Genomic DNA, 22,461 nt, shown 5'->3' on the forward strand with positions numbered 1-22,461 from the left:
ATGCCCGTAACAACCAGTACTTCTCCTTCAGCTTCTCAAATGTGGCCCACGTTCCGCGGTGCCCGGCCCAGGAACTCTCGTGAAATGCCGCCAGTAATTCCTCATGTTCTTCTTTCTTTGCCACTACTCGGAGCGGGATGCCGTTTCTTTTCTTTGGGTGCCTCCATATGCACCCGTCCTGTAGGAAGAATCAGTACGCCTTCTTTCGTACCCGGCTCGCCTCTTCTCTTGTCCACACTGCGTTCAACGTCATCACTCGTAGGAACCTCCCGATTTGGAGCCACTCCCCATCGTACCTGCTTTTGTCGAATTCGTTAAGTGCCGGAGTGTCCCCTTTCCTCGTTGTCACATTAGCCGACCGGAAGAAGTCCTCGCCGACTTCTTCGTCATCTGAAACCATGTCGTCTTCCTCGTTGAACCTCGCTCTCAAAAGCATGTCGGTCATGGCATTATCCACCGGAGCATTGGTAGGTCCGGCGTCGCGCATCCAGAAACCATGCCGAGTATCGGCAGGCAGTCCGTCTCGATTATTACCTCCATCCCAATCAGGTAATCCCTGTCGGCCTTGACGGCCGAAACGATACCCCATAGTTCGCGCTTGACTTGGGCGTATCCTCGCTGCCGCTCGCTCAATACCTTCACCCCGAACCGGATCGGGAACCGTGCGCCGTCCTTGTCCTCTTGGTTGATCACCCACCCGATCCCGGTCGGGCTCGTGTCCACCGTCACGTATATGGGGACTCCGTTGCCGTAAACCGCTTTACGGAGAGCTGGCGCTACCGTAAGCGCCTCCTTTAGTCTCCGAACCAACTCCGTGTGCTCCATCCTCCACTCAAAGCTACGCCCCCTTTCAATAGTCCATAGAGGGGTTCCGCGACATGTGCGTAGTGCGGGATCCAGATGTGGTAGAATGCGCATGCACCCAAAAATCTGCAGACCTCCGTAACCAACCCGCAATCGTTCCTCATTGCGGAGATGGCCTCTACCTCTGCCGGAGACAGTTTCCTACCGTAAGGCCCGCACAGGTGTCTGACCACCAGGATCTCCAATTGCCCGAACGCCGATTTTTCTCCGGAGAAGGCCTCTACAACACCTTCTCGTAGTCGTTAATGTGGTTCATGACGAACCTCCGGCATCCGTTTGGGCTGACAGTCTCGTCCGCATCTTCCACCGAACTCCCCTTTATCGGGATGTCGTCCAAGAATGGCATGGTGATGTCTGAGATGCAGTCCCTCAGCACCTTTTTCATTGTGTTCACCATATGCGCCACCGAATTCGTCCCGCCTTGTGGTAGGGTACACATCTGTACTAGGCCGAGAGGAGTTCGCATCGTCGTGATATCCCTGCTCTCCACAGCTAGCTGGAACTGGTCGTACCTCGAGTATAAGTCACCGACCGAATAGATCGACCTTCCAGCGAAGGCCTTCGCGAACTCGTCTATGGTCGGTCCGATTCCTGCATTACGGATGGTCACCTTGTTGACCGGTTGTAGGTCCTGAATGAAGCGCAACGTGCCGTTCTTCTTCGGCACCGTAAACCACTTACTCGAATATGGGGCACTCGACGGTTCGAGGATGCCCATCTCCACCTTTTGCTTCAGAAGCTCCATCAACTTCGGGATGTGAGCTCTCGGCACGGGAATCGGTTTGAGATTCCACGGTACATGCGGTACCGTGAAGATCACCATCGGTTCGATGATCGTTGGGTCCACGCACTCGATCTCCTCCAGCGATCACGTGAAGGCTTTCCCATGCCTTCCAAGCATTCTCCGAAACCTGTCCTCCTCCGTTGGCAATAGAAAGCCACCTTGAGCTCCCGTAGTGTTATGTCGGTGAACCGGTGCCCTATGCCAGCCGGATTCCATTAACTTGGGTCCGACACGACCCCTTTTATCCGCTCCTCGCTGCCCTCCGGCAAGGGTGCTGTGACTGGCCTCACCTTCCGGTCAACAGTCTTGTACTTTGTATCCACGCGGGCCGTCTGATCCGACCCGATCCTTTCCCCAAAGTCCGCGATGACTTCATACATTCCCATCGAACTAACTGGAACGGTCTGGTCTTCTCTAAGGTCTTCACCGATCACCTTTCGCAATTTGCCCAAGGTGTCTTCAAGAGAGACCGCCTCCACGGCGCCGCTGATTTCTTCGTCGGGAGAGAGGACTCCGCATCCCCTGAGCCGCTCCTCCGCTCGCTTCCTCTCCCGGCCGCTGACGCCGGCAATAGTACAACCTCCGTTTTCGGAGAGCCAAAACTTCCTACCTACTATACATGTGTGGGGTTCTTCCGGTACGTCCGGACTACAGTGGCCCCACGCCTTGATAGACCTCTCTAAAAATCCCCTCGGCTGTCGCCGCTGAGGGTCTCGCGATTCCTCTCATGGTTGGGATGTACAGTCATGAATTGGATGGGATGGCGACCGTCTTGGCTCTTGACGTGCGCGTATGCCGAACCGTTGTCCAACACCTTCGTCTCCATGCGTGCTTCCGTGATGTACGGTTCACCGAGAATCACCAGGTGCGAGGATGTTTCCTGCACGAAGAAATGTTGATCTATCTCGATGTCAACGATCTTTACGCGTACATTCGGGCACGCACCATGCAACTCCTCCATAGCACGCGTCGCCGCGCATATCATCCACCCATGCTTGGTGTTGATCGGCCATTTACCCTTCCTGTAGAAATCCATGGACATCAGGTTGATTTCGGATCCATGGTCTTCCAAGGCCACCACCGGTTCCGAAACGTCGCCGATCCACACAGGGGTTTCCGTAGTTGCCCTGGCCCAATGCGGCTTCGCGTAGTGGCTTTCCGCCAGCTCATCTTCTAGGGCCGTGTCTTCTAAGTGCGTAGTCCGCACCTCCACCGGCTTCTCCGGTTCTGGCTCCGTCGAGAGCCTCTTCCGCTTCACCAAGTCTTCGATGGAGTCGTGAAACTCCCTCTTGGCGATTCCCAGCACCTCCCGCAACAACAACTCCACTTTACTATCGAGGATCCGCTCTTCAAGGACCTCCCGTAGGTCCGTTGCTCTCTCGATTTCGGTGCTCAACCGAAACCCCGCCTGTTTCTTCCCATCCGGCGCGGCTAGGGAACCGGCACCGGTCAGTTTCGGTCCGAACCGGGTCTTGTACCTCTGCGGGGGACCGACCCCTCTGGCCTTTCCTGCCCATTTGTCTTCCACCAGAACCTCGTAGTTTTGGCAAGCGGCTTCTACGAAGCCCGTTTTCTCTTTGACCGGATCGTCCCATCCGGTGACCTCCTGGACCCGCTGTTCCGCGCGGTCTGCCTCTTCCTTCTTCAGCCGAACTCCGGAGAGGCCTTCTAGCACTAGCGGCCAGAATCCAGAGTCCTTTGCCTTCCGGATATCATCACCTGCGACCTGAATTCCCGCCGACACTGAGTAGTTAACGATTTCTACATGCCGTGCTGCGGCCTCTTCCATCAACCTCTTCATTCCGCCGAGCCCCATATTTAGTTCTAGGGCTCTCCGGGTCTCGCTCGCGTGCACCTGCCCATTCCTGAGGTACACCACGTTGGTCCTGAGTGTGTCGGCGAAATCCGCGCAATCCTTCCGAATGTGACCGATCGCGTCACACCACATGCACCGCTGCCCAGCCGGCGGCCTCCCGTCGCGAGGTTGTTCGCCGCTATCTTTCCGGGCCTGTGCGATCTGCAGGTCGCGCACCATCTGTGTCAGCTCCTCCAGAGCCGCTCCTCCGGATGGGCCTTTGACCACGTTGTTCGATGCCGATCCTGACTCCAGCCAAATTCGGGTCTCTTCCTTCCTTCCGGCTGGCACCGATACCGGCTCCTCAAGCCTCCTCGCCGGGACCGGTCCTGACTCCGACGAGCTTTCATCGCTCCACTCGCGCCGTTTGTCGAAACGGCTGCAGACCCATTTTACTACAGCCCAGTCTGCCATGAGCCCTTCGTCCGTCTCCAATAGGGGACCCACCTTTTCCCTGTCGAGCGAGTCCACCGACTTGACAAACAGTAGTACTCGACTCGTTTCGAGCATGGTCCGGTCCACCGGTCCAACTCCTGGAGGAGCGCCGACGTGTTCCTCCCTTTTTCGGGGCTTTCCACCCACGCCATGAAGTCCCGCCTCGACAGCCAAAGTGAGTCATCAAACCCGTACTTCTCGAGGAGCTGCAACTCGAACTCCTCCCAAGTTTGGCATCCGGCAAGCAGCTCGAGCACCTCTGTGTGGATGCTCTGCGTCACCACCCGAGGGAATCCGGACAACCTCCTGTCCACGGGGATATCCCTCATGATCATTTCGGCCCGGTAAGCCTCCAAATAACTTGTGGGATTCTTCCCACAGAATCGGCCTATGCTGCCGACGATCGATTCAATGGCTCTGTCGAGGGTACCCGTCCCCTCGTGAGCGCTCACCAACCGGTCGATGGCTACCGCCATTGCCTGTGCTAGCTCCGATCCCCTCATCTTTTGACTCCTTTGCCGCCTGTTCACGTCGGGTTCACCAATTATGTCGCGAAGTTTCGCGTTTGCGTGTAGGAAGAGGCGGGACCACGGGGGTCTTGGACCAAGGAGGGAGTGAGAGAGAGAGAGTTGCAGATACACAGAAAGAAAATAAGAGCAAGAAACAGGAATCCGATTACTATAATCAGTAGCTTACAACTCGAACAATTACAACCGGCAAACCGGTAATGGACCTGACACGAGGTCCTACTCACGCACACAGACGACAACCACTTGACTCGAAGAAACAAAAAGGGGGGCGGGGGAGAGAGAGCCTCTGTTGGAAGCGCACGGGCTGTCCACGAAGCAGAGGCAGCGAACTCCCGACACCCACAGAGAATGACGGTCGGAGGAGAGAGAGCTTGGCCCTCGGTTCTGCAGCAGCACTTCGTCCTCGTGAACGCGCGATCCCCTTTCTTCCTTCTCTCCCTCCTTAAGTAGTTCGCCAAGGGGAGACCCTCCTTCCCTAGTCAAATCGCTTTATTCCCTGTCCCTTTCGACAGAGATACGCACAAAATCCCCTAATAAATGTGTACTACCTAGTATTTACATCAGCCGACCTAATTATGAATTATGCACAAAATATCAATTCTCGTGTCCACCCACGTAAGAGCCGGTTCATGCGCCTTTTTCTCCGATTCCGCCTATGGCCGGTTTTCTTCACGACAGCGTGTTAATTGCTTTCCATTGATCGTTGGTTTACATACGAGTGAGATGTTGTGCTTAATGGGGCATTCATAATTACGTATGGTAGTAACGTATACATATTTTTGCCCACAATGATAGTTGTGCTTGAGACCAACTAGCGAGTAGAGTCCCAACTATCGTCAGGCATTTAGAGTTGCAATCAACCAAGCTTCATTACCACCTGATGGCTTCTAATATGTTTGAGGTTTTGAGTACCTCACGTTGTGGTTCCTTTTAGTTCCCATAGAAATTACTCTATGATTGGAAAAGACCACCTTGAGATCTACAAGTTCAAATGAAGAATCCAACTTCGCCTTGAAGAAGAATCACCTGAGAGATGCTATGTGAAAGAGTGAAGATAGAAAGAAAAGATAAATAAGATATATAAATCTAAAACTACAAAGATTTATTGATCATGAAAGAAGGAAGATAGAAAGAAGATACAACTACAAGTATCTATTGATAAGAACAACACTAAATGAATTGTAAAGAAATCACCACAAGAAAGAGACCCCACTCTCACCACCTTATTCTTCTTCATTTATATAAAAGTCTTCTCAACTAGATCACTTTCCCTTGCTTTCTTTTTTACTTTTTTTTAGAAGTTTTCCATCTCCTATTCTTAGCTATGACACAACGATCTTCAAATCGTCATATCTCCCTCTTCCTAGCTCCAAATGTATAGCTTTAAAAATTTACGGATAGCTCTCTTCATAAGCTTTCTAACACATATTTGAACATGATATTTGGCTTCCAAACGAATGAGTTATGATCGTTCGTTTCAGACTGTATTTTGGTGGCCCGCTTTTTTCTTCTTTTACTTTTCTCCACGTGTCTTGCTTTTAGTTTGACTTATCCTTAAGACCTTGATTTGTGATCTTGCCCTCCGGATGTGAAATTTACATCTAACCCTCCCCCTTGCTTTTTGGTGAACCATTTATGGTGAACCCTAAGTTACTAATAAAACAAAAAATTCTCCTTTGCCTTATTCATGGCTATAGACAAAGGAGAGAAAAAAAGAAACAAATTATGTGAGTAAAACCCCCGCTAGTCGGTAGGAAAAACCTCACACTCCTAGACACACACCCACATACACATTGACAATTGCCATCACAATCTTTCTCCTTGTCAACACAAAGAAAGAGGTTACCACAATTACTATGTCTTTGTCAACTCTCCAAACACGAGTAGGGTCATGCGATACATAGCTCTTGACAAAAGTAAGCATGTCAACATATGAATAAACCTTTTGAGTGAGCGAACCTTTTGCACAAACACCTTCAAAGCTTTGAAACTTGTCGGAGTTGTCACCTTTTGAATTACTTTGATCTTTGATTCCACGTGAATTCCTTCTTGGCACATGACATTCTCCACACTACCTTGTTTTGTATGTTTGACCATTTCATCTATAATCTCATCTCGAAAAGGAAGCAAAAATAGATCTCGTTTGGTTGAGTCATTCAAGGGTTGCAAGTTGATGTCTTTCTCCTTTGGAACCACAACAATAAGTGAGACAAACTTCAAATCCTCCAACTTGATGTGGTGCTTGATGCCTTCTACTCTTATATGTGAATAATCATTTATGAATAACTTTGGAAACTTAAAAAAAAGAGAAATAAACCTTAGATCATCTTCTCCTTGGACATCGTTTGAAATCATCTTCTTTTTCCTTTTTAGGGTGATAATACTTTTCTCTTCATAGACTTCTTCTTCCTCCTTAGACACCATGTGGAATGATTTGTTTTCCCTATCCCACGAAGATTCATCAATTGTTATGCTTTCCTCTTCTTGCTTGCCATTGTTGATAGATGATTCCTTCTCCTTTATACATTTGATTAGTTGTGGTGGATCCTTTGATGGTGATAAGTTCATGATACTCCAATCATGCATTACAAGTAATTCTTTTGGCTCTTGATTGTTGTCCATAGGCCAAAAATATAAATACAAAATATGTAAACTCGTTGGTAGGTAGAAAAGTAGGTGAGGAAATAGGTAGAACTAAAATAGTCGAGTTTTGAGCCCTCACAATCAGCCGATGGCTTGGCTCTGTGTAAAAAGAATAAAACTATATAAGCCGAGACCTGCATACCTGGAAAGGGAGAGATACCTAGATTATTTAGCAGGATTAATATCGTAGCACTGAGCTCTGCACAAAACTGTTTCCGGCCGAGAGCCGTGTATTGTAATCACTGTGAGATTTCTCATTTAATATAAATCTCGCTCTTACTGTTCCTTCATCTATGTATTGTCCCCGTATTCGTAAACCGAGCTACGTCTACGTCTATCGGGTTGTAGCCAGTGTACGCTCCCCGTTCCCCTAACGTCTTCTCGGTGTAGAAGAAGCCTCCACGTAACACGACCCCTTGATACCGATAGCCTCTAGGCTCATCGAAGGTGTTTCCTCCAGAAACGGTTAACACAATCTGGCATGCCCAGTTACAGCTGTAAGGTAACAGTGAACTACATAGGAGGCAAACCTTAGCCGCCATTACGGCGCCCAATCGCATCACGCAGTCTTGGCCACCTACCTGATGCCCTGAGCTAGTCAAAGGAACTTCCGACTCAACGGTCACTGACCAATCTTTCCAAGAACTATCGGAGGTCCATTGGTTGCAATCCTCGCCACCTGATACCTAGTCGCGAGTTGATTCCGCACCGATCTCCTCGCCAAGCTCTCCAGAGGTCACCCAACCTGACCCTAACCCTTTCCTTGCTTTACCTGAAGACCCGGATCTCGATACCATGCCTTACCCTTACAGACGGGCTAGACGCAGAATCACACACCTGTGCTTTCGTGTCCACATGGCAGGCCAACCACGCGATGCAACGACTATCGACTGCCGAAATCGAGTCCTCCAAAATCACGGAATTTGCCCTATCCCTCGATGGACTGGCTGCTTGACGGAATTTGCCCTATCCCTCGACGTGGGGGGAGGCCACAACGTTCCAGGACGTCCGAACAAAGTTTCTAGAATTATTTCATCGCGAAGTTTCGAAGCGCGAACTGCTCCGACAGTTCTTTTCCATGAACCAAGAACCTCACGAGACGGCCACCCAGTTCACGATCTGGTTTCAGGATCTCTACCGACAACTGGTCGACGATGTCTCCACACATCACATTCCGGATACCTTCCTTTCCAGCCTACGAGAGCCTCTATGGATGACTCTCACACTTACCAATTTCTCTAACCAGAAAATTGAGCAAGTCATCGCATGCGTCCTCGCCATCGATCAGACACAGCATAACACGACTTTCTCTATGGGCTCTTTGCAAAGCACCCTTCCTCCGGAGGAAAATTGGTTCCGACAAGCCCTCCAATGCACAACCTACTTGGGCTTGGGCCATATGGCTCTTGAGTGCCCTCACTAGCCACATTGTCCAATCTGTCAGTCCCAATCTCACACGATCGAACAATGTTAATACAACATGCTCAACCGCACAACGATGGCTCCGGTTCACCATATCGAGCCTCGAAATACATACTCACGGCAGAACGAGCGTCAGTCCTACCGACATCGGGATAACGAGCGACCACGATCCCTGGATCGTCAGTGTCGCGACGACAACTACCGCCGCAACGACAACCGCTACCGCCACAACAACCGCAGGAGATCAGACGACCACCGTGACCAATACCGCGATGACCAATATAGAGCAAACGACGAGTATGACCGGTACGACAAAGACCGGGATGACCGGTACGATCAACGGTATTCAAGACACGATAGGAGGAACTCTCACAGAGGTCCGAGGAACAATCGACGGCATAACGACAATCGTCATCGGGACCCTCCTCAAAACGTACCACACAACTCTCTTCCCCATAACGCGCCATGGGCCAACATGCCTACACAAGCGGCCGGGAACCTCTCACACCCTCTGCCACACATTGATCACGGTGACACCAACAATTTGGCATCAGTTACCTGCTTTAAGTGTAACCAACCCGGCCACTACGCTACCCAATGCCCAACCAGAGACCGCGGCAAGGCCCCAACCGTGAATATTATTATGGCCGACGTTCAACACGTCACTACACACAACAAAACCCATGCCATCCAATGGTAAGTACAAGATGAAGTCCGACAAGCAGCTAAGGAATGGATTGACACTGCCAACAAAAGCAACGTGGAGCGGATGCACACAGAGATGCAGGACGTGACCATCGGAGCACCATAGTCCACAGGACCATCCACCTAGGAAGAAGATGACCATCTGTGGGACGCCCTTACCAGTTCTAGGATCTCACTGCCATTGCATAAGCTTTTACCACTTATGCCACGCTTTCAGGATACATTGGCTACGCTCACGACTAGCACCAAATCGGCTACACCCCTTGTTAACCTGATAGAGCCAGGGACGGGCCCACCCCTCATGGATTCTCAAAATCCAGCAGTGAAAATCATGATTAAGGGACGTGACCTTCATGGATGCATAATCGACGGTGGCTCCGGCGTGAACGTCATCAGCGAGGCCACATGTCACAAACTCGGTTTGAACCAGTGGGAACCTTGCCCCTTTTGGCTTCGGATGGCCGATACGCGATCGGTTCACCCCGTAGGGTTAATCCGCCACCTCGACTTCATGTTAGGAGGCCACATGTTCACTATCTCGGCGGTCGTGTTACGCCTCGAAGCCCCGGGCGCCTACCCAATGCTGCTTGGATGACCGTGGCTGCGCACGGCAAATATTAAGCAACATTGGTAGCAAAATATGATCTCTTTCTACCGGGGGAAGACCAAGGTATGGATAATAACAGAAGAATGCCTAACCATGCCCCACAACACCACACCCTTATATGCGGAAGGGGTACACGTGCTGGACGGGTTAGCCAACGACGAGGTGGATGACTTCCTGGAAGATCATCCCACCATCATACCCCTCTTCGAAATAGACGCCATCTCGGCCTCCGGCACAACACTAGACGAGGATGTCACGAAAGATTCACTTCGCTAGGATGAGCTAGATTCCACAACTATCGCGGAATTACGACATGCTCGGGACGCATTTGAACGAGAACTCGCCATCTCCCAGCAAGTCAAAGCATGAACACTCGATTCACTCAACCTCGGCTCCGACGAGAACCCACGTACACTAGAAATCGCTAACAACTTACCAGGCGATGAATGGTCAGCCTTCATACGCCTGCTCACGGATTATCAAGATGTATTCGCATGATCTTACACTAATATGAAGGGATTGGATCCCTAATATTACTAACACCAAATACACCTCCTGCCTGACACTCGGCCGGTCCAACAATGACAATACTGTATGAACCCCAACTACGTGGCTAAGGTCAAAGAGGAGATCGACAAGCTCCTCCGAGTAGGTTTTATACGCCCAATAAAAAGAGCCACATGGTTAAGCCCAATCGTCGTCGTCCCCAAGAAAAACGGGAAAATCCGTGTTTGCGTTGATTACCGCAAACTCAATGCCGCGATAGTCACGGATGGGTTTCCTCTCCCGTTCACGGATAGTGTCCTCGACCCGGTGGCTGGTCATGAATGCTACAGTTTTCTCGATGGGTTCAGTGGCTATAACCAAATCAGAATGCACCCAGACGATCAAGAGAAAATGACATTTGTCACGGAATGGGGTGTCTTTGTGAACGAGGTAATGATGTTCGGATTAAAAACGGCACCGGCCACATTCCAACGCATCATCAACGAGATTTTCAACCAGTATATCCCGACGTTCATGCAAGTTTTCCTCGACGACTTTGCCATGTATGGCCAGCGGCTGGAGCATATGACCCAGTTACGCCTCTGTCTCGATCAATGTCGACAAGCTCGGTTGAGCTTAAATTCGGCAAAATGCGCGTTCTTGGTGACAAGCGGCAACCTGCTCGGGCACATAGTCAGTCAGGAAGGAATAGCCATGGAACTGGATAAAGTGAAAGCCATTCTGAACGCTCCCGCACCCTCTACCGCGAAGGCCTTCAACCGATTCCTGGGCCAAATAAGATGGCATAGCCGGATGTTATGACACCTGGCCGATTTTGCGACTCCATTGCACGCGGCTGTGCATAGACTCCCATTTTAGTGGTCTTCAATAGAAGACGAGGCTTACCAATCCTTGAAATTAATGCTCTCCCATGCCCCTATTGTACAACCACTAGTCTGGTCGGAATGTTTTCACGTCTTCGTAGACGCATCAGATATAGCCATCGTTGGTATCGGTCAGTGTATTATGCTAGCCGACGACTCTTGACTGCGGAGAAGAACTACTCAACAACTGAACGTGAGGCCCTCAAGATGTTCTACAACATCAACAAATTCCGGCATTACCTCTTGGGCCGGAAATTCACATTCCACGTCGATCACTCGACTCTCCTCTACTTGGTTAATAAACAAGCCCTCATAGGTTGCCTAGCCCGATGGATGCTCCTGCTACAAGAGTTTGATTTTCAGATCTAGCACCGGCCCAAAGTCCAACACGCCGTAGCTGACTACCTGAGCAGCCTCGAGTAAGGAGAACCACCCGAGTCCACGTACGATGATCTACCTGACGCCGCCCTTTTAAGTCTTGCACGATGCTAGACGAAAATGAAGATGAATGGATCACTTAGATGACCCATTTCCTCAGCACTGGCCTTCCCCCCGACCACCTGACCCTCGACGCTCAGAAACGACTAGTTGTCTGGAGCCGAAACTTTTGTCTGGTCTCCGACACCCTCTATCACAAAGGCTCGGACGACATCTGGTGCCGTGCAATCCGTCAATTCGAGAAACACGCAATCCTCCAGGAGGCACATCACGAAATTGCGGGGGAACATTATGCTGGAGAGTCCACAACAAGAAAAATATGGTAGAGTGGCTTATGGTGGCCTACAACGAAAAAAGATGCTCATGAATTCTGTCGACAATGTGATTTGTGTCAACGCATTGGACAACCGATCGAGCAAGCCCGGATGCCGCACCAACCCATCCTCCCGTTAGAACCATTTCAAAAGTGTGGGTTAGATTTTGTGGAACCTTTCAAACCAGCCGCGGCTCGCACCGGTAACAAATATATAATCGTGGCCACAGACTATTGCACAAAATGGGTCGAGGCTAAGGCACTACGGGATAACACGGCCGCATGCACGACAAAGTTCGTTTACGAACATCTATGGTGCCGTTATGGATGCCCAATCGAGCTCATTAGTGACCAAGGCGGGCATTTTATAAACCACATAATTCAGGAGCTCACTACACAATACACGGTCCTACATAAAAAAAGTACACCATACTATCCTCAGGCAAACGGATTGGCAGAATCTACCAATAAAATTTTGCAAACAATCCTGAAAAAGATCGTCAATGAGAACCGCATCGATTGGGATGACAAGCTCCAGAGTGCATTATGGGCGTATCAGACCACATTTAAAACTAGCATTCAATCTACACCCTTTCGGATGGCATTTGGTTTGGAAGCAGTCATGCCGATCGAGTTCCAAGTTGCGAGTCTCCGAGTTCAGGTTAAGGAAAGGCTACCCGAGGCCCAATCAAAGAAATATCGGCTCGAACAACTCCTCGAACTTGGCGAACATCGAGTGGCCAGCATGGCTCAACTAGAACAACACCAACGATAACGCAAAGCCTTCGTAGATCGTCACCAGAAAGGTACGGAGAAAACACTTGCCGTCGGTAAACCGGTACTTGTCTTCCAAACAGGACTCGGTGCCATGCCGGGGAAATTACGATTCCGATGGACAAGCCCCCCCGTCTGGATAATTGACGAGTTTAACGGCACATTCCAACTTGGCACACTTATTGGAGACATCTTCAAAAGCTAGGTAAATGGATTCCGACTTCAACCTTACCAAGGAAATACCCTAGATAATCCCTTCGCCGAGTCTCACGGCACAGACCAGTTCACGGACGACGCCACGAAGGAGGCCACGTTGTCGCGTTGTTACACATGTGCGTGTAGAAGGGGCGGGACCACCGGGGTCTCAGACTAGGGAGTAGAGGAGAAAGAATAAGACACAAAATGGAAGCTTAGCTCCAAGAAGAAAACCCTAAATGAAACCCTAAAACCGAATAGGAAACCCTTGACCTAAGTGGTATGCCTCTCTCCCTCAAAATAGGCAACCCCTCATAAGTGACCCCTCCCTTCCTTTTATAGCCCAAGGAGGGAGGGACCTTACAATATGGGATAGAATTTCCCCTCTTATTTCTATACACCATTTCCTAGTATACATGTGCACATGGTGCACACCATCGATTTGCCTATTCCACCCCGGTTTCCGCCTATGGACGAAAATCTTCACGACATCCGCCCCCACCAAACCGCACATCAACCGGTATGTGCCAAGAAAGGAGACTTGAGGCGAGATTTTTCGGCCATGGCGATAAAACCGAGGTCCGCCGTGTCCTCGTTGGCCTTGCTCGGCTTCGTTTCCATTTCGAGCATGCCCGTCCCTTCCACATGAACCGTTGTAGCATCCCGTTCCACCGTATTCGTCGCACGTCCTCGAGCCGACGGCTCCAACCGATCCACCACGTCCACCGTGTGTCCCCGAAACATCGACTCCATCCGAACCGCCATATCCAGCGAACGCGCCTTCCTCCCGGTCGGTCCTCCTGAACGTCATTGCCGATCCGGTCACTCTTACTGTCCGCCACGTAGCTCCTCCAATTAGGCCCTTGGTCACCCCGTTTGCTCGCCGGATTCCGCCCCTTGCGTACCGCTTGTGTTCTATCTCCGGCTCGATCCTCTCTTCATCTCGAACACCTTGTGCCGATTCCCTCCGTTCCGCGCTCACCTTCCGTAGGCTCTTTCCGTGTGCCCTTGTTGTCTCCCGAACATACGCTCGTTCTTCGGTCCCTCGGCGACCTCATTACGCGCTCCTCGCTTCTCCTTTGCTTGCCGTGCTCTCTCGCCATAGAGCATACCGTCATCCCGACCACCATGTCAGTGTCCTTCGCGACTCCTATTACTGCTTCATCCCGACTCTCGTCCTCTTGGCCCGCTTGGCCTCGCATGCCTTCCGGGACGCCGCGCTTCCTCTTCCTGGCGCGTAGCCCGTTGATCTCCACGCACCTCCCCCAGTTCTCAAGACATAGCCTTCCATGCTCGCCGATCATTCGCCGATACTGGCACCTCACTGCTCCGTCTCTCGCCGTGTGCATTCCTCGCAAAGGCTCGTATGTCCTCTGGGTGCGCTCCCGATCTCTCCGACCGCACTCCGGATTCCACCCTTTTCGTGCCGTGTATGTTCCTCTGGTTTTATCGTCTCCGCATGCCGAACACCTCGGTGTGTCGACTCTTCCTGTTCTACGCTTGCCTTCTGTCGGCTCTTCCCGTGCGCCGATGTTGTCCCCCGAATATGCGCTCATTCTTTGGCCCTTAGGTGACCCCATTACGCGCACCTCGATTCTCCCTTGCTCTCTGTGCTCTCTCGTAGTAGAGCGTATCGTCATCCCGGCCTCCGTGTCGGTGTCCCTCGAGGCTCTCGTAACCGCCGCGCCTCGACTTGCGTCCTCTTGGCCCGCCTGGCCCGCTTGGCCGCACACATCCTTTGGGATGCCCCGTTTGCTCTTCACGGTACGTGACCCTCCGTTCTCCATGCATCCCCTCCGTTTTCCCAGACACAATCCTTCGTTCATGCCGATCACGCTCGTCTCGTTCCGTTGATCTTGGCGTCTTGTCGCACCGTCCGTCGTCCCGTGCTTGCCTCTCAAAGGCTTCCTCCGACCGTCATCATCGGTCACTTGTTGCAGCTCCTTCGAATGCACGCTTGCTTCTTGGCCCTTTGCCGGCCGTAGTGCATGCTCCGTTTTACGCCGTAGTGCATACCCGTTGTCTCTTCGGTGTTATGTTGATCCACAACCGCCGAAGTCTCAAGAATAGGTCTGGAGGGTTCCTCTTGCTCTCGCTCTTCCGCCAAGCCGTAATCACCGTGCCCGGTTATCCTCCTTCTGGCGCTCACCGGGCGTTGTGGCTCGTTCGCCTCGACCTCCAATCATGCCGACTTAGCCTTCACCCAGATCGGTCTCGGCCGATCGAGTTCCGGTTTGGTCGGCTCCCTTCCGTAACCGTAACCGTAACCGGCCGGTACATGTTTGTCCGCACCAATCCGGCCTTGCCGGCTCTTCTTCGGTTCGGGCCCGGTTGACTGGACCCCGCTCCAATCTTCTTCCACCTCGTCTTCCAATCGGGTCGGTTCCCGACTCTCTCCTCCTTGCCGCTCCCAACCTCTCTGTCGGTCCTCTTGTATATGCCCGTTCTGGGCCTCGCATCCTCATCTTCGCACGTGTTCGCTCCGGGCCATGCCTCCTCATGGCCACCGCCCTTCTCTCTGGTCTTATGTTGGCATTCGAGCGCAACCGCCGTAGTCTCCGGTCTCGGTGTCGAGAGGTCTTGCCTCCGTCCGCTATGACCTTCCTCGTCGTCGTTTCGATTGTCCGCTTTGCCGCCGCCACCTTCCGTCTCTCCGGTCTCACGTGGGCTCTCGGGGAAGTCTCTAGAATAGGTGTGGGAAAAGTCCCGGTACTGTTACTCGCCGATGTCATGTTCGTAGCCACCTTCATTCGGACGTCGTGGTCCGTAGCTATCTCTTCCTCGTTCTCCTCGTCGCCGTGGTAGCCCGCCTTGCCGCCACCACTGCCCGTCGCTCTAGGTCTCATGCCGGAGCGTCTAGGGCTGGTGTGTGTAAGGTTAGCCACCTCTATCCAGACGTCGTTGTCCGTGGCTACCCCGTCTCCAATCGCGAAAGCCTCGATTACACTTGCCGCGTCCTCTTCCTCGATCTCCTTGCCGTCGTCTTGGTTGCTCGCCTTGCCGCCGCCGCCGCCCGTCGCTCTAGGTCTCACGCCGGCACTGGGGCCGGCCGCCGGAGCCTCTAGGACCGGTGTGGGTAAGGACCCGGCACCGCCGCTCGTTGTGTCCGTAGCCGCCTCCGTTTGGACGTTGTTGTCCGCGGCTAACCTGCCTCCGATTATGCAAGCCTCAATTATGCTTGCCGCCTCTTCTTCGTCGTCGTTTCGGCCACCCGCCTTCCCGCTTGATGTTTTGGGCCACCGTGCCCCGAATCCTCCGCCCACTCTCGAAGTGGTGCTTCCCACTCCGTAGTCATTGGCCTCATCCATGGTTGTCCATTCGCCACAAGACGAGAGGGTCGCTCGCTCCACACCCTCTCCCATGTCGCCGTTGCATGCTCTTTCGGCCTCCGCATAGGCCCCGTCCTCCACGCGTAGGGAGGCTTCTTCCTCCGCATCCTTCGATCCTCTTGGGCCCAACTCCATAATAAGACCTTCCTCGGTTTCGAACTCCACCTTCACGCTCTCGCACGCCTCCCATACCAACGCCTCGAAGTCGTACTCCTCCGGTTGATTGCGCGTCAAGCTCTTTTCCGGCGGTGGTGTGTAGCCGCCCACCGCCCTCTCTTTTCCGTCGCTCGCGGGCCAAGTCGTTGCCGACCGCTCCCCATCATATTTCCGGCATACCCACTTTGGTTTCGCATATCCGTATGCCTCATTAGAGCTCCCTCGAAGGACTCCCACGACTCGTGAGCTTCTTGAAGCTCCTTGACCTCTTTATGCACTGATACGGCCGCCACTCGACGAAAATACTCTAGCCGCATCGCTTCGTCCACGCCCCACTCCGTCATCTCGGCATTGTACACTTCCAAGAACCTCGGGACATCGTCCCCGTTGAATCGGCCGACTCGATCGACCACCCTCTCAAAGGCTTGTTGAGCCGCATCTCGCCTCGCCTTTTTCCATCGTGCATCCATTACGATCTTTGCCATCATCTCCTCGAAGTCAAAGTCTTCTTCCATCTCCATGCTCCCTTGCCGCCCTTTATGTCGGGTTCACCAAAGATGTCGCGTTGTTACGCGCGTGCGTGTAGAAGGGGCGTGACCACCGGGGTCTCGGACTAGGGAGTAGAGGAGAAAGAATAAGACACAAAATGGAAGCTTAGCTCAAGAGGAGGTGAGAAAGAATAAGACAATAATGTAGAATAGACGGGCAAGATGTTGAACAAGTTAGCTTAAGGAAACACAAACGCTTTACAATGGTGGCCGCCATGGCCGCACTAAACGACTATATGAAAAACCCTAAAGGAAAACCCAAGAAGAAAACCCTAACCGAAACCCTAAAACCGAATAGGAAACCCTCGACCTAAGTGGTATGCCTCTCTCCCTCAAAATAGGCAACCCCTCATAAGTGACCCCTCCCTTCCTTTTATAGCCCAAGGAGGGAGGGACCTTACAATGTGGGATAGAATTTCCCCTCTTATTTCTATACACCATTTCCTAGTATACATGTGCACATGGTGCACACCATCGATTTGCCTATTCCACCCCGGTTTCCGCCTCTGGACGAAAATCTTCACGACAACGTGCCCCCATCGGTAAAATAATGACCTACCCACCAAAATTATATATTAGGAATAGTTATAACATTTAAATTAGCGTTGTCTAAACTACCTAACAAATCACCCCAAATCATGACATTTTCTTAGGAGCACAAAGTAGTCACCTTCACATTAAAGTAGAGTATTTAAGGAACATGCACACCTCACAAGGCAAAGCACTCCTATGACACGTGGGCATAATATCTTATTATGGCAGCCACAACCAAGAATCTAAAGGATCTTCTCCCTACACAAAATCCTAGGCGGTCACATAAAAGACGCTACCCCACACACAACGCGCCCATTCACACAGAAGCTTTCTTGCCTTCACAGCCTTCAAGCTCCCAAGCTCTCTCTCGTTCTCATCACTCCCACAAAGAAGCCTTCTCTCGCCCTCGTAGCCCCTTCATAAAACAACGATTGCCTCCCCAACAATCTTCTTCCATCTCTTTGTCTTGCCCTTGTCTCATCGCTCCCCCCTACTCTTTTGGGGAGATCGCTTGAATTTTGATGGAATATGCCTTTGTGCATACAAATCCCACGAGTATGCCACAAAATAAGGCTGCCATCATCATCAGAGAGTACGAAGGCGACAAAGTCAATTGGGGAATCATCACCAGCGAAGGAGTCCGTGCATCACTGGAGTCTTTTCAATCCAGTAAGAGATTGCTACCTGTGATGAATCATTACCTCGCAGTCCTCTACCAACCTCCTTCGTTTTCCTCTCGTCACATCCTCACCTCTCCACCACCACCACGGAAACAACGGGAGAAGATTTTGGCGTTAACCCAGGAAGAATGGGAAGACCCCTCACCCTCTCCACCTCCCTCGGTTGCTCAAAATCCTACTCCTACCTCGGCACCAACCCCATAAAAAACACAGAAGCAACGGGTGTTACCAGTGACCCGTGTTGAATGGGACGAGGCCGAGGAGCCCATCACTGAGGATGTCACCATACGATAGAAAACACCAAGGACATCCATGCCCTCTCCACAACCGAGCCCATGCCAGACTAGCAGCCCTCGGGCATAAGGCAACAAAAGAGGATGCAAGCCGAGGAGCACGCGGAAACAAAGATGATCCAAGGCACACTAATGGGAGAACTCGAACCTCAAGAGGATCGAGCCTTACAGAAGATAGGTCAGAAGAAGCAAGCACAGAATGCTTCCCTCCTCATGGAGTTACCAGATCTGAACACGGCCTTAGTCAAGGCATATCGAAATCTGCACCACACAACTCGGGCAACCAAGGACATGGCCCGACGTATCAAAATGACACAACAGCAAGCCAAACGGGTCACCGAGCTATGGCAAGCTGCTAAGTAGAAACTGGTGTCATTGGACTAGCAACATTGAGAACAACCGCCCTTAAGCCTCCATTCCCCGAGTAATGATGTCTCACCAGCCCCTCTTCTGAACCCGAGCTTGAGTGCTACTGTTACCGAAGCACACAACGACGACACAACTCACCCTAGGGTAGCCATGATCGATGCAAGCACAATGACAGATTCGGTATAGACGAGCGAGACATTGTCACTGGTAGATAAAAGCCTGCACCCCCAAACCAACCACGCCTCCATGCAAACGGTGCCGCCAACTGTCATCACCACTAACGAAACATGTCTCATGGTAGACAGGACACTATGCCTCCAGACCAGGCACACTTCCACGCAAACGCCACGACTGCCTGTCGTCATGGAGAGATCTACACAGAAGGACAGGGAACCCAATCCTTGGAACCAGCAAACTGCAACCCAGACATGGCCTCCCCTCCATGACTACCAAGACGAGCTCAAGGCCCAGATCACTCGGGATGAGCTAGCAGAACAAAACCACAACAACACTATTGGCCAACTACGGGAACAAGCCGTGGGCCACGAAGCTAACCTCCAACGATGGCTTGCCGAAAGCTGGGCTGCACTCAAAGCACAAGAAAGAGAGGTGATGAACCTTCAGGTCGCTATCACCGTGGCCAAATAACGATTCATCAAGGAAGAAGAGAGGAATAGCCAACGGGAACGCGAGCTATTCGCAGACAACCAGGAATTACGGCGTCAACAAAAGGAATTACAAGAACTAGCAAACGAACACATGCAAAAGTGGAGGATCTTTGAAGACCAAAGGGCGCAAATTTCCGATGTTTATCACTAGTTGCAAACAGAGGACATCACTGGCAAGGAACGACAACGGGACGCTTGGAGACAGGAAATGGACGAAACTATAGCACAGCTCACCAAACATTACGAGCAGACAATTGCGCTCGTAACCACAAAAGCAAAGGATAACCAAGCTACTTTGGAGCTCCTCGTCCGCAAATGCCAAGAAGACGCCAAGGCCGCAAGGGAGGAAGTGGAGGCTCACCGAGCTCACATCAGCATGGACGATACTAGAATAAAGATCCTGATCAACAAATATCGCCAGCAACTCACCAAGAAGATTGAGGAAACACTCGACCGCGTATGGCAGGAATGAACAACCCAAGCTGCTGAACTACACATATTATGCGCGGATGCCGAGAACCGTAGGAAGGAGGGCCGAGGGTTCTACAAGATGGATGACACCAACATCCAGACCCTCCGTGAAGACTTGACCGAGGAATATCATACCTGAACAACGATCAAATGATGTTCCGTTTAGAAGCCGAAGCTTACGAGGAGGAACGCCTCGCTACCAGTACTAACAGAGCTCCCACGACCAATGACCACGAACTAGAGACAACAACAACAACCACCACGAAAGCCAAATAGGAGGGACCCGACCCTACAGACACCCACATTGCAACCGAGCAACAAACTATGACCACAACCCTCCCTGAATCGGAACCAACAGAGGGAGGCCCACGCGAAGACACAACCATCCCAAACTCGGCAGCAAAACCCCCATCACCAACCCCACATTCTGAACAACTTGACCAACCCCACGCCACCGAGGATATCCTCGGCATATTAGAAGAGGATTAAAATGAACCCTTAAACCCCTTGTATAAAGGGAAATTTTGTAATAATTTTTGGCAAAATCTGTTGTTATCCCTCCACTTTGTGAATCGTGGGTCCGACGGACAAAGTCCTATCCCACGGGCGTGCCAGGTGTTGTCCATAAGCCAGAAATATAAATACAAAATATGTAAACTCGCTGGTAGGTAGAGAAGTAGGTGAGGAAATAGGTAGAACTACAATAGTCGAGTTTTGAGCCCTCACAATCAGCCGATGGCTCGGCTCTTTGTAAAAAGAAGAAAACTATATAAGCCGAGACCTGCATACCTAGAGAGGGAGAGATACCTAGATTATTTAGCAGGATTAATATCGTAGCACTAAGCTCTGCACAAAACTATACTGTAATCACTGTGAGCTTTCTCATTTAATATAAATCTCGCTCTTACTGTTCCTTCATTTGTGTATTCTCCCCGTACTCGTAAACCGAGCTACGTCTACGTCTACCGGGTTGTAGCCAGTGTACGCTCCCTGTTCCCCTAACGTCTTCTCGGTGTAGAAGAAGCCTCCACGTAACATGACCCCTTGAAGGTGTTTCCTCCAGAAACGGTTAACATTGATCAAATTGTTGTTGAAGAGTTGATGCCCACATAACTTTGTTGCTACTCAATGCAAATCCAAAACACAAATCTTGCACGAACACCTTCATATACTACAACTTGGCACTTATCAATGCTTCCTTACAAACATTGATCTCCAAAAGCCAATCTCCAGCTATCACTTCCAGGTTACCTTCCTCATCTTGCAACTCCCTTGTGGGTACTTCACCATCAACAACTTTCTCTGTCATATCTTCCATTTCATCTTGCACATATTCATCATTAACCACCATATCTCTTGTTGTATCAATAATGTCCTCAACATGATGTACATTGGCATCACCATCCATAGCATCGCTTCTCATAACAATCTCCTTGGATTCGTCTTTTGTTGAGAATTAAGCTCAACTTGGTCTAGTGTGTGAACTCACCTTGAGAGTGAATAGACACTCCAATGGTCAAGAGTCACCATTATGTCACCTCTTTGTATTCTAGCATTTCGTACGAGTCATAGAATTGTTACCCGTTCCTTTGGGTGAACACCTTAGATAGATCTGCGTCTATCGGTCTTCAAGGGCGTAGTACGTGAAGGCTCGTACAGAGGCGTCGAGAGAGATACAGGGCTCAGGGAGAAAAAGAAAAACACTAGCGAGGTTTTGATAGACGTGGCGGCGTGAAACTCATAGGTATAGATCGAAACACAGTCTCATGCAGCAAAATAGGCACAATTAAGATATATTACTATGGCAGAAAAGGATTATAGAACACGGCCTATGGCCGGTGACCTTACAAGTTTATCTAATTCGATTGACTAAGCTAGTGCTTCCGCCTATAATTTTCTTCTCTCCCTTTCTGAGGTACCGCTCCCCATTTTAATAACTTTTCCCCTAACACACAGCCGAGCCATCGGGGGCCCGTGATACCCGGACTTAGCGTTTGCTAATTTCCTAATTTTACATTTCTGTCCTCTGGACAACACCTGGCACGCCCGTGGGACAGGACCTTGTCCGTCGGACCCACGACTTACAAAATACTACAATATTACAAAAATTGCCTTTTAGGCGTGATCCTCATTTCATTCCTCCTTTAAGATGTCGAGGATGCTTTCGGGGTCCGGGGTGGTGGCAAGGTGGTCTGGTTGGACTGTCGGTGCGGGGGGTTCAGTTTGGTCCGGTGGTGGCATATCTTCCCGGGCATCCGCCTCGGGTGGGACAGATTCTTCTGGTGGGGGTGTGGGTTCGTGGGCGCTGACCTCTCCCTCGACAGGCTTTGGTACCGTGTGGGCGTCCAAGGGATGTCTGTTGGCCAGGGCAAGTTCCTCCTGTGCCATGTCCGTGATCTCCTCGCTGGGAGGTTCTTCTTTCTGCTCTGTGGCCGTTGGAGGGCTGGTGGGGATGGCTGCGAGTTGTTCTCGTTCGAA

This window comes from Azolla caroliniana, unplaced genomic scaffold (genome assembly GCF_043228905.1).
Source record: "Azolla caroliniana isolate FFs.n. ecotype wild unplaced genomic scaffold, voAzoCaro1.0.p SCAF_11, whole genome shotgun sequence".
In the NCBI taxonomy this organism is placed as follows: domain Eukaryota; kingdom Viridiplantae; phylum Streptophyta; class Polypodiopsida; order Salviniales; family Salviniaceae; genus Azolla; species Azolla caroliniana.